The sequence below is a fragment of the Eulemur rufifrons genome, chromosome 30 (assembly GCF_041146395.1).
Source record: "Eulemur rufifrons isolate Redbay chromosome 30, OSU_ERuf_1, whole genome shotgun sequence".
Lineage (NCBI taxonomy): Eukaryota > Metazoa > Chordata > Mammalia > Primates > Lemuridae > Eulemur > Eulemur rufifrons.
Genome location: NC_091012.1, coordinates 51,062,471 through 51,075,146, shown reverse-complemented (window position 1 = coordinate 51,075,146; position 12,676 = coordinate 51,062,471).

The window sequence follows — 12,676 nt, the reverse complement described above, 5'->3', positions numbered from 1 at the left end:
TTATAAGCTTCATGAAAACAAGGATTTTTGTTCTGTGCATTGCTGTATAGCCTCAGTGCCTAGCACATAGTAGGTGCTCAAAAATACTGTTGAATTGAATGCATTGTAATCTGGCTTTTTCTCCCACCAATCTATTGAAATTGCTTTGGAAGAGGTCAACAGCAACTAGAAACCCATAAACCATCTGTAATACCTCCTTTTCCCTTACTTACAATATCAAATTAATGATGACATCAGGTTAATTGTAGTGGCAAGTATTTCAAATCCTTCTGTGTCCTGCAAGATCCATTGCCACTACCTTCTCTAGCCCTAGCCATCATGTTTCCTGAGTCTTGCAATAGGCACCTAAGGAATTTTCCTTCATTGATTTTTGCCTTCTTTCAATCCATTCTGTATATAGTAGCTAAAGAAGGTTTAAAAAATGTAATTTCAGATGATACCGTGTTTTTTTCCAAAGACACTTTACTAGCTTACTATTGTTCTATAGAGCAAAATCCAAAATCATTCCATGGTCTAAATGAAACTGTAAAATATGGTTCTTTAGTTACTCAAAAAGTTAAACAGAGTTACTATATGACACAACAGTTCCACTCCTAGCTGTACACCCAGGAGATAGAAAACATACGTCCATACAAAAACGTGTACACAAGTGTTCATGGCAGCATTATTCATAATAACCAAAGAGAGAAGGCAACCCAAACACCCAGCACTTGATGAATGGATAAACAAATGTGGTATATTCAGACAATAGAATATTACTCAGCTATAAAAATGAGTGCCTTACTGGTACATGCTACAGTGAACCTTGAAAACATTGTGCCTTGTGAAAGAAGCCAGCCACAAAGGGCCACATATTATATAATCCCCTTTTTATGAAATATCCAGAATAAGCAAAACCATAGAGATGAAAAGTAGGATTAGTTGTTGCCAGGGGTTGGTAGGAGGGAATGTGGCTGCTAATGGGTTTGGGATTTTTGGGGGTGTGATAAAAAATGTTCTGGAATTAGGTAGTGTTGATGGCTGCCCAACATTCTGAATGTGCTAAAAAACACTGAATTGTATATTTTAAAAGGTTATATTTTATGCTATTTTAATTATACCTGAATTTAAAAATTGTGGACCTTGCCTACCCTCCAGTATCTCCTAACACTTCCTCTCTCACTTGCTATGCTCCAGCTGCAATGGTCTTATCCTAGCTATTCAAACATCCCATGTTCTTTCTTATCCCAGGACATTTGCGTACACTATTCTATGTGTTATAACACTCTGCTATATTCTGATGTGTCTCCCCCAAAATTATGTGTTAAAACTTAAAATCACCTCATGAATGGGATCAGTGACTTTATAAAAGAGGTTGAATTGAGTGCACTAGTCTCTTACATCTTTTCTACCATGTGAGGATGCATTGAGAAGGCACCGTCTTTGAAGAATAGAGCCTTTATCAGACGCTTAACCTGCCAGTGCCTTGATCTTGAACTTTCCAGCCTCCACAACTGTGAGAAATAAATTTATATTATTTATAAATTACCCATTCTAAGATATTTTGTTATAATAACAGAAACAGAATAAGACAGAAATTAGTACTAAGAAGTGGGGTGTTGCTATAACAAATACCTAAAAATGTGGAGATGGCTTTGGAACTGGTTAATGGATATAGACTGGACTATGAAGGGCTATTCTAGTGAGGGCTTAGAATAAGAGAAAGCCTTAATCTTCTTAGAGAGTACTTAAGTGGTCACGATCAGAATGCTGGCAGAAATAAGGACTGTAAGAGCCACTGTGATGAGGTCTCATATGGAAGTGAAGAACAACCTATTGGAAATTGGAGGAAGTGCCATTCTTGTTACAAAGTGGCAAAGAACTTGGCTGTATTGTGTCTATGTACTAGTGCTTTGTGGAAGGTAGAATTCAGAGTGGTGCATGGCTTCTCTTGACTGCTTATAGTAAAATATGAGAAGAAAGAAACAAATTAATTATGGAATTTACAAAAGGGGAAGCAGAATTTAAAGATTTGGAAAATTCTCATCCTGGCCATGTAAAGAAGAAAAAAGTGTGTTCAGGAAAGAACACCAAGGGTGTGACCAAGAGAACATTTTTTGAGGACATTAATATAGATAGAAGAAGCCAGATGCTATTCATCAAGACTATGGAAGAATTACATCAAAGGCATTTCAGAAATCTTTGAGGCTGCCATTCCTATCATAGGCCCAGAGTGCCCAGGGTCTTGTGAGCAGAGCAGTTTCAAGGGAGGGGGCTCAGGTCACCCATGGGCTTCAGGGTTTGCTGTCCAAGGCCACCTCAAGTTTCTTCTTTAAATATTCCAGCACATGCTCCTTAGCCACTCCAGCTATAACTTGAGCCTGCTCAGGTACAGCTTTGGCTACCATTCCAGAAGGCACAAATAGTACACCTTAATGGCATCCATGTGGTACTAACTCTGCAAATGTGCAAAGTGCACCAGTTGTGGAGACATTGCTTTTTCTACTTACATTTCAAAAGATGCCACAGAAAGCATTGGAACCCAGGCAGAGGACTCCCACAGGGGTGGGCCTGCTGCGGAGAGTCCCCACTAGGGGAATCCCTGGCAAAACTGTGTGGTTGAGACCACTGCAAAGAGCCCCCACAAGGGCAGTGCTTAGTGAAGCCATGGGAGTAGGAAGGGCTACCCCCGAGACCCCAGATCAATAGAGTTAGCAGCAGTGTGCAACTCTAGCCTGGGAGAGCTTCAGGCATATGACTCGAACATGTGAGAGCTGCTGCGTGGACTGAAGCATAGCCATTGGGGCGGGGCTTCCAGGAGCCTCAGGGCCCCAGTCCCTGTCCCAGTGCTTGCAGAAGGCAGGACATGAAGTCACAGAAGATTATTCTCAAGCCTAAAGATTTAATGTTGTCTGTCTTTTGGAGCTGTAGATTTACTTGAGACCTGTTACTCCTTGTTTCCCCCATTTCTCCCTTTTGGAATGGGAGTGTCTATCCAATGCCTGTCCCACCATTGTATTTTGGAACATACTTCTTTGGACATAACTTCTTTCACTTTGTAGGTTCACAGCTGGAGGAAGAATTTGACTCAGGATACATAGTATATTTAGTATCACCTATATCTGATGCATGTTGTATCTAAGAAGGACATGAATATTGGGGGACTGGAGTGGAATGCTATGATTTGAATATATGTGTCCCTCCCTCCAAAATTCATATGTTGGAACTTAAACCCAAAGATGATGGTATTGGGAGGTGGGGCCTTTTGGGAAATGATTAAGTCACAAGGTATCTGCCCTCATGATAACACTTTTTTGAAAGAGGTTGAAGGGAACATCCTAGTGCCTTTTGCCCTTCTACCATTTGAAGATGCAGTAATAAGGCACCATCTTGGAAGCAGAGAACAGCCCTTTCCAGACACTGAATCTGCTGGCATCTTGATCATGATTTTTCCAGTCTTCAGAACTATGAGAAATTAATTTTTGTTCTTTATAAATTGCCCATTCTAAGGTATTTTGTTATAGCAGCAGGAACAGACTGACACACACTCATTTCTCATCTTTCTTACCTGTCTTGCTCTTGTTCATTATTCAGGAGGTGAAACACTTCTTTCAGAAAGCCATCCTTGACTCCCTTCAAATAATGCTTATTTCTTCTTTTATACATTACCCATAGCACCCCATATTTCTCCATTAAAATTATTTTATAATACCTGTCCTTTGTATTGGCTCAATAGACCATAAGCTCCATGACATCAGTGATCATACCTATCTTTATTTATTCTCCTCTCCTACCTCCCTCCCTCCTCTCTTTTTAAAGATCAACAAACATTTATTAAGCAGATACTATTGAACCAGGCCCTGTGCTAGCTGCTAGGAATATGATAATGAGCAAAAGAAATAATGCCTGTGCCTTCTTGAAGCTTACATTTTAGTGAAACATAACGGACAATTAAAAAAGAAAACAAATGTATAAACAAAATAATTCATTGATTCTGAGATGTCCATTAGTCACATTTTCACATCATCTATGTAACTCGGATATGTCTTACAATCAGTATAACAAGAAAACATTTTATTTCCTTTTTATTAATACATCAAATATATGTATGCATTGCAACACAAGATGTCTTAGATTCTATGAAATAAGATAATTACCAAATATGTTAAATGCTAGAAGGTAAAAAAAGTGATATGAAAGATGGTAAGTATAGAGGAGGATAGGCTGTATTCTCAATAGTTAGAATCATGGTTGGCACCTACTATAAACATATCTTGAACTTATTATGGTTTTCCCTCTTCATGAATAACCTTTTCTTCTCCCAGCCCTTCCTGTATTGTTCAGTTAAAGACATTTTGATTTACCTAGTTGCCACAGCCAGAAACCCATGTTTATGTCTCAATGTTTGCCTGTCCCAAATTCCTTTCAGTATACAACTAATCTTCAAGTTCTATTGAATCACCATTCTAAATATCTTCCACATCCTCTCCCCACCTCCACTACCCCCACTGCCACTGCTTTATAATATTAGGCCGTCATTGTTTATTAGCTTAGCTACTACGACAGCCTTCTAATTCAGTCTCTCTGATTTTAATTCTTTTATTTCTTCAACCCATTCTTCACAGTGCCAACAAAGTAATCTTCATGTATAACCAATCTAATCCTCATCCACAATTCTCTATCACCAAAGATTCATAACACTTTGTAGAGATTTTTATTCTATTTACTATCACCTATAAGTCCTCGAGGACTTGGATCATGTCTGTTATAGTTCATCACTGTATCCTGGAAATCTAGCACAGTCCCAGATTTACAGTAGGTATTTAATAAATGCCTGTTGAATCAATAAATGTCATATCTTCCCCTTTTAGCTATCTGGCATTAACATGGATGTTTAAATATGGGAAGTTCAGGTGATTTGCTGGTCAAAACATACCCAAGTGTGGCCCTTCTTGCTTTTACACAGTCTCATATCTGTGAACTTCTTTATAGTATATCAATTTTCTTGGCTTTTCTAATTTTCTTTCTTAGAGGGGCAGAGTTGGTAAATAAAAGCTTCAAACAAAGTGAGCATGGGTACACATCAACTCATATCATAATTACATGTCCTTTTCTTTTTGGACCTGTAATCTTTTCCACACCCCCTACCCTGCCATGGAAATCAGTAGTGAGGCATCATGGCAATAATAAGAGGCGTAAATTGTCATCCTGATGTGGGTATTCAGTAATATAACTCTGTAAATAGAAGGGATTTTTATGCCTATTAAAAGCAACCTGTTTTATTAGAATCACCTTTCAAAATACAGCTAGTATGTGAAATTTGAAGTGGTGGAACCAAAATGAAGTTGAAAAGAGAAGGTTGAGTGCTTCTGTGAGTTGCATAACAATAGTCTTTCTTCCCCAGAGCTCACCATAAATGATTAAAAATCACCCCTCAGGGTCTTGGCTTGAATCTCCTACTTGTAACAGGAGGTTTGTGAGTAAAAGAACAGCTGCCCATCTGCTAGGAAAATGAAAGGAAATAAATCAGACTTATCCACTTTGAAAATCTGCATTATCTATCTGAGGTGGATTTTTATAAAGTTATTTTTACCTTTATTTAAACTACACGAAGATACTGTTTATTTCCTCATTGTAGAGGCAAAAAAATCTTTGTTCCTTAAGATGAATCAACCTCGATTAGGCCTTTGAAACAAATAGTGTTCTCGCTCATTTTAACAATTAATGTTTATTTTGTTTTTTATTACATAGGCAATACGTGTTGATTTTAGATAATTAAAAAATTCAGACAAGAAGAAAGACGGAAAAATCATAAGTTCATTAAACAGTGATAACCAGTGTTAACATTTTGGTGTGTGTACATGATTTGTATGTGTTTATAACAAAAATTGGATCATATTGAACATGTTTTTGTAACCTTTATTCACTCAGTGTTATATCATGAATGCCTTTCCTTGCCAATATACATGTACAGTGTAATTTTTAATAGCTACATAGTATTATACTATATTTCTGTGTGACAGTATATAATTTAAAAATCCTATCTTGTGGGGCTTTTAGGTTATTTTCAATTTAATAGCATTACTTTAAAGATATGTTTGTGCACATTCATACTTACTTTTTAGGATAAACTACCATATCAGTCAGGATAAATACCCTGAAATCTTCATGGCTTAAAACAATGGTTGTTTCTTGTTCACTCTGCAACTCCACTGCAGGTTGATAGGGGAACTCTGCCTTTTAAACAGGGACACAAATTTACTGAGGCTATATTATTTTCTGACATTGCTCCCCCAACATGTGTTCTCATGAACACCTTGCCAGTGAATGAGAATATAGAGCAGTGATCTCCAACCTTTTTGGCACCAGGGACCGTTTTCATGGAAGACAATTTTTCCATGGACTGGGGTGGCAGGGGTTTTGGGATGATTCAAGCACATTACATGTATTGTTTACTTTATTTCTATTATTATTCCATTGTAATATATAACAAAATAATCATACAACTCACCATAGGTTGGGAACCCCTGGTACAGAGAATTGCTTACTGGCTCTTAAATGCTTCTGCCTAGAAGTGAAATATCCATGCTTATATTTCATTGCCTAGAACTAGTCATGTCGCCACATTTAACCTCAAAGGATTAGGGAGAGACAGTGTTCCCATTTTCCCCAAAATAGAGGAAAACCACATATTATCTCCCACAATAGCAAAATGCTGTATTAAATGCTGAAATGGCAATTACAGTATGTATATTTCATAAATGTTTGTGTTACCTATTGTAAAATTACTCTCCAGGAAGATAACATTTTATGTGCAAACTATTAGTGATTAAGGAAACTTCCCTACAGTCTCCCTCTACCATTCAATAATTTAAAAATATCTTTGACAATTTCATGAGCAAACATGACATTTATATTTTTGTTTAAGTAACATTTCTTTGATTATTAGGAGAATGACCATTTTGATATATTTACATGGCTTAGTTTATCTACGTGGCTTTAAGGAAGATTATAAAAGTGTGACATTGAGCATGATGCAGCAATGCTCTTGTTATATGTGGAGTGATTGTAACAGTGGAATGTATCTTAAAAGATACAACTTGATGTGGGCATTGGTGTGCTCTATTGGTACTATTTTATTTTCCTTCAAATTCAGGATGCAGTTGAGTTCATGAATACAATTACATTTCAAATGAATACAACTTTCTCCAAAAAAGTCATGGGAAGGTATTAGGAAATTATTCCTATGTGCTTAGTCGAAACATAGGAGATTCTGTGTACTCAGATTTTAGGAATATAATAGTTCTGTAATTGTTTTGTGCAAAAGTCTCATCTCCCTAACACTACTGGGGGTACTTTATTATTAAAGGCAGTATCTTTTTCTTTTGATTCCCCATGTCTATAACACCTTACTGTGTATACAATTAGGAGCTTAGTAAACATATTCACTGAAACTAATTGAAATGGAAGGGGAATCTATTTTTATGACTCTTTCATTCATTTTATGTCAGGCATTTGGGTTGAGGGATTATTTTGGAAAATACTTTTATGCCAGGAGAATTTCTAAGTAATTTGTAGTATTGTCAAGGGCAAGATCAAGCAAAGACAATGGTTTGTCCCTCTTTGTGTCTGTTGATGAGAAACCGTGCTGAAAGACATTCTGTAAACCTGGATGGAGTAGACATTTTTACTTCCAAAGATGCTTTTAGAAAACATAAGTTTTGGTAAGGACCATGGTGGTTAAGGGATTCCTACTTATCATTCAGCTTCTACTGAGATATTATGCTAAGTGTCTGTAGCCTTTAAGAGTCCATCCTGAGGAGCCTAAGTGAACTTCATCACTTTGGCCTGATTGTGGCAGAGCCCAAGGTTGAAAGGGGTTAAAAAGTTTTAATGGCCTGAATTATAAGACATTGGGATGTCATGTCAATGCATTGTTGCACTTTAACAGAGGGGTGAATGTATGCCCAGACGGAGAGAATTTATTGTGCGTTATCTTTTCTTCATGGATATGTTTAGCACTTGACCAAAACTGGTGAGGACTGGAGGTTGAGCATAAAGAGAAGAGATTAGGATTCTTCTCCTAGCATTGAACCATTTCTCAATGGTTTTGGCAACATGATACCAAACTAAATCAGTTACTTTTAAATGAAAAAGAATCAGAGGAATAATTGTGTGTTTGCGATAACAGCATAAATTCATACGAGAGATTTCATATTACAAAAGGTAGGACTTTTTAACTGATTGTGGGGAATAAGATACTGGAATAGACATTTAAGGTGAGATTTGGGTGTTTATGTCTGTTCTTTAGTAAGATAACCATTCGGTTAAATACCCATCTGCCTGAAGGCAGGGGCTCTGCCAAATAACTTCTTACAGTCCTACTGACAATAACACTAAGATTTTATGCGATCTCCCATTTCCAGCTAAATGTTAAAATTAATTAAGCATTATTCTCATTTTGGCCTTTGATGCTTCCTAATTTGTAGAGGTTAAGCATAGATCTTAAGGTATAATAGTGAATTAATGTATGTCTATCAGTTCACACTATTTATTGAGTTTTATTAAATACTCAGTATTGTTACACCCATTGAAATATGATAAATTGTTCTTGTCCTCAAGGACCATGCAATCTATTCAAATAGAGAGGCAAAATCACTCTTGAAACAATTAGAGAGCAACCAGGTACAATTTTAGTATGTTATTTCTCAATTTTAATAACATTTTGTAGAAAGCTTTTATCTTTATGAGCTGGGGCGAATAAATTATTGAGGAGGTAGGCCTTGAGGAAATCCCTGTGGATAAGGATTTAGATAAGCTGAGGTCAGAGGCAGAGGGAATCACGAGTAGGGGAGCCAGACATAATCAGAGATGCCAGAGATCCATCCCTGAAAGTTTTCCTTGACTTAACACTGTCAGGTTTTGTTTGCTCAATAGCATCTTCCTTCTCCTAGGTATCTTTGTTGTCCTCTGTGAACTCATTTCCCCAATTAAATGCTGTAGTGAAAAATTTTCATATACTTACACAAAAGACACAGCATGGGGAATCCTTGCAAATTATTAGCACCAACACTCTGAGGATTGGTTTCTGCTTACTTGAATCTCTTTTATATTGTTTAAGTTATCTAAACTCATTTTTCTGTTTCTTGCTCCATCTGGTGATGGAATAAGGCTGGTTACTTGCTACCTGAGATTCTTTAAATGCATGAGAGTGTGTGTGTGTTTTAACTCATTGAATGTGTGCAGAAAGTCTACTGTTACTCCTGGCAAAATATCTTTGCTTTGGTGTATCTATCAATTTTCTTTTTTTTTTTGGAGTTTTCTTCATAAAATCACGTTTTTATTATATATTCTAATAGGCTACTGTGATAATAAGATATGTAACAACATTCTTAGCTATTAATTCCCCTATTTAGAAATTCTGTACTTTAGAAAGCTTTTATTCATTCATGTAGAAATGCTGTGCAGCAGTGGCAGGGTGCATATAATACCTTGCCCAAGTCACTAGCAATGAGGTTGAGCCACAAGGACTTTCTAGGACATGCCAGTAAGTCATTGATAAGATTTACATGTTCCATATTCAAAATCCTATACTGTGAGAATGGTCTGTCTGTTTCTCTCTGATCTTTTAATTCAACTTCCTTTTTAGCAGTAACATTTGAATTCTCTACTTTGACAGATCTTCTATATTTAATTTGTCTGCATAAATTCATTTGCTATGAAATTGAGCACAAAACCAGAACTTCTGACCATGTGTTTTTGCTGAAATTTTTCTCTCATTAAATGTTTGAGGACATGGTAATTTGGTAAAGTTCTCAGATGAATCATGGCTACAAAAGTGTATCAATACCTCATTTTTTCCAAGAAAGCACTTCATTTGGGAGGTGGTAGTAATTTCACAATTAATGGTGCTTGAGGTACTTGTAACCTTTTTCAATATAAAACTATGCTTCCTTGGGCTTGATTTTGAAATGGTTATGCAAGCCTCCCTTGGGCTTCAAGTCTGATCCTCTTTCAGAATCTACCCTTGGTGTCAGGGCAACTGTTGTATTGTCTTTGCTATATTGTAGTTTCTGTGAAAATGACACAGTGCTTGTAGATATGATAGTTTGATGAATGAATTGCTTTATAAGGATGACTTCTGTGGCAATTTTTGAAAGAAACTATTCTAAGATAAATAATAATCTGGGACATTGGTATGTCAAATAATAGTAATGTAATGATTAACTCCCAAAAGAATGATGTTGTTAGAGAAAAATTATACTTTGCATGTATAAATATACAAGACAGTTTGATGAAAAAACGCTCAGGCATTAATCCATCGCCACTAAAGATTGTGGTCTAGTGGGAAATGGGGATTCAGGTTGTTATAATTATCTTGGCCATATCCATGCAGATTAGTCCAACCCAAAATGAAACTTTAAGATGAATTCCTTTGCTATTCAAAGTTCTTTTAGACCACCTTTATCCAAACTCATTTAGGTTTTATGTACAGGGAATAAGCATGATTCTTAATTTCAATCCAAGCCAGGCAAAAATAGAAGCTTATGTATGTTTCATAAGAATTGTTTATAATCTGATTTAGTGTTATCAAATTTTTCATTATAAACAATTTTGGCATTGTCTGCTTGTCTGGCTCTTTTTTAAACTCCAGGTCCCCTCTCTCCACATTAGATGGATTTTATAAAGGAAAAGAATTATTTTCTGAAGGATCATTAGAATTTCTGAACTAGTAACTGAAGGAGGTTGTGGAAATTTTTTAATTAAAGAGGAAAGACCTATCTATGGAGGCCATGACTCCATGTAGAGGCCTTTCAAAAATATAGGTGGACAATGAAATAGACTGAAACAAAAATAAGGCATCACTATTGTAACCAGACGCTGCAGTTATTAAGCAGGGTAGCCTCTGCACAGGAAAAAACAACCTGCCACCTGTGCATAATTGACCCTTGGACAACACAGGTGTGAACTGTGTGGGTCCTTATATGTGGATTTTCTTTTACCTCACCCACTCCTGAGACAGAAAGACCAACCCCTCTTCTTCCTCCTCCTCCTCCTCCTCAGCCTACTCAATGTAAAGAAAAGTAGGATGAAGACTATGAGGACCCACTTCAACCTAATGAATTCTAAATATATTTTCTCTTCCTTATGATTTTCTTAATAACATTTCCTCTTTTCTAGCTTACTTTATTTTAAGAATACAATATGCAATACATATAACATACAAAAAGTCTTAATTGACTGTTATCAGTAAGGCTTCTGGTCAACTGTAGCCTATTAGTAGTAGTTAAGTTTTGGGGGAGTGAAAAGTTATATATGGATTTTTGACTGCACAATGGGGTTCAGTATCCCCAACCCTCCTGCATTGTTCAAGGGTCAACTGTATTATAATTTGAGGGACATTGAATAACCTACTTCTCCAAAATCAACTCTTCCACTGACCAATAATAGTTCACCAAATGCTCACAGTGGCGATATGGTATTTAGTCTATAGAGTGTCTGTATTAACATGTAAACATATTAACTGAATAGAGTAAGACATTTGCTTATTACATAATATCCATTGTCCCATTAGAATTTAAGTATTTATCAAGCAAGATTAATTGTTGTCAGATAGGGAAGAAATTCCATAATAAACTATGACCTAGGACAATGATATTTTGGGATAATAGAGAGGTATGAAGAATGAATTGTCCAGGGTAGAGAGACTCAAATAAGCCACCCTTACTGGGATGAGATGAGGGGTGAGAGGGAGGATACCCTGGGCTGCTCTGTCCAAAGATGCCATAAGGGGAAGGTGAGCAGTGTCAAAGACTGACTTTTCCCTCTATGCAATTCTCCTTTTGTGCAATTCTTGAGGAAGGGTGATAATCCATACATGTAATCATTCTTGCCAAACTCTTTATAGATTTGGGAACTAGCTTTTTGTTCAAAGAGTGTTATCAAAATGTGAATCACATATTGCTATGCATTGACTGAATCTTTTGAAACAATTTGCTTAGAATGTGAGAAATTTATATTAATAACTGTAAGGGGCCTTTAGAGAGTACATAGTTCTGTGTTTTTCAAATTGTGTTCCCCAGAACCCTGTGATTCTGAAAAAATGCCTTGGGACCACTGTAAGAACAAAGAGAAGGAACAACAAGAATAATTCCAGATCCCCTTCCCATGGTTCAGGTAGAACAGGTATCATAATTTATTTTCTTTTTTTTTTTTTTTTGAGACAGTCTCACTCTGTTGCCCAGGCTAGAGTGAGTGCCATGGCGTCAGCCTAGCTCACAGCAACCTCAAACTCCTGAGCTCAAGCGATCCTCCTGTCTCAGCCTCCCGAGTAGCTGGGACTACAGGCATGCACCACCATGCCCGGCTAATTTTTTCTATATATATTTTTAGCTGTCCATATAATTTCTTTCTATTTTTAGTAGAGGTGGGGTCTCGCTCTTGCTCAGGCTGGTCTCGAACTCCTGAGCTCAAACGATCCGCCCACCTCGGCCTCCCAGAGTGCTAGGATTACAGGCGTGAGCCACCGCGCCCGGCCCATAATTTATTTTCTATATTGTGTTTTTCAATAAGTTATTTTTAAAAAGGATTCCCTTGATTTATTTAAAAATTATTTAAAAACCATGAATCTAATCTAAATCCTTCATTTAACAGATGGAGAGATTGAGTTAGAGTTAAACCTCCCTACTTTCAGAAT